The sequence below is a fragment of the Theobroma cacao genome, chromosome 3 (assembly GCF_000208745.1).
Source record: "Theobroma cacao cultivar B97-61/B2 chromosome 3, Criollo_cocoa_genome_V2, whole genome shotgun sequence".
NCBI lineage: Eukaryota > Viridiplantae > Streptophyta > Magnoliopsida > Malvales > Malvaceae > Theobroma > Theobroma cacao.
The window spans coordinates 31,960,080-31,960,925 of record NC_030852.1 but is presented as its reverse complement, the minus strand read 5'-3'; positions in this window follow the sequence as shown (position 1 = coordinate 31,960,925).

Here is an 846-nt window from a genome sequence, read left to right as displayed (position 1 = left end):
TAATGGGAAAGTAAGCTACATGCTATAACTGGTAACTGGAAAGAGCACGAGGGGCGAGACCTGGTCCTTCTTTCTCCTCCTTTATAATAAAAAGGACTTCGTTTTATGATCATTTTACCATTTTTTGGGAGAATTCAGGAGACAGAGGACTGGCGGGTTGGCAAAGAGAGAGAGAGAGAGAAAGGTGGCCTGGTGAACAACGAAAGTTTCCGAGGAGTGGGGGATGACAAGCCGTCTGTGATTTGCCCCTCACCCCCTCGAAACGACGATAGGCAAGCTTCAATTGACTCACCTTCGCCACACCGCGACGGTGAGGGCCACATCTAGCCACCCTCGTTGGCGGGAAGAGAGAAAGGAGAGAGGAGAAGGAAAAAAAAAAAAAGGAAATGGGCTTACGCTTTTGGGCTTTTGACAAGAAAAATGGTTTGTTGGGTCAATACGATTTCGGCACTATCTAAAAATAACTTTGGATCTTGTTTAACCATACGAATGGAACAATGAAATGCAAATTTATTCTTTTTAAGAAAAAAAAAAAAGAGAGAAGAAAAGCTTCTGTAAATGGGGTTAAGAAAAACTCCAATTATCTGGACCATGCCGAACGTAAAAGGCCCAGAACAACTGCTATAAATAAACCATTTTCACTGGGAATATGTATCGCCAAGAGCTGCAAATTCTCATTCTGGCCTATGAACTGAGTCAACTCGCATGATTTCCATCGAGTCACCTTCCACTAATTCTCGAACTTCAATCGTCGACACAAAAAGAACTGATAACCATCGAGAACCAAAACCTCAAACGCAAAGATTCGCTTTACTCTTCTGTTTTAGAGACCGAAAACAAAACTAA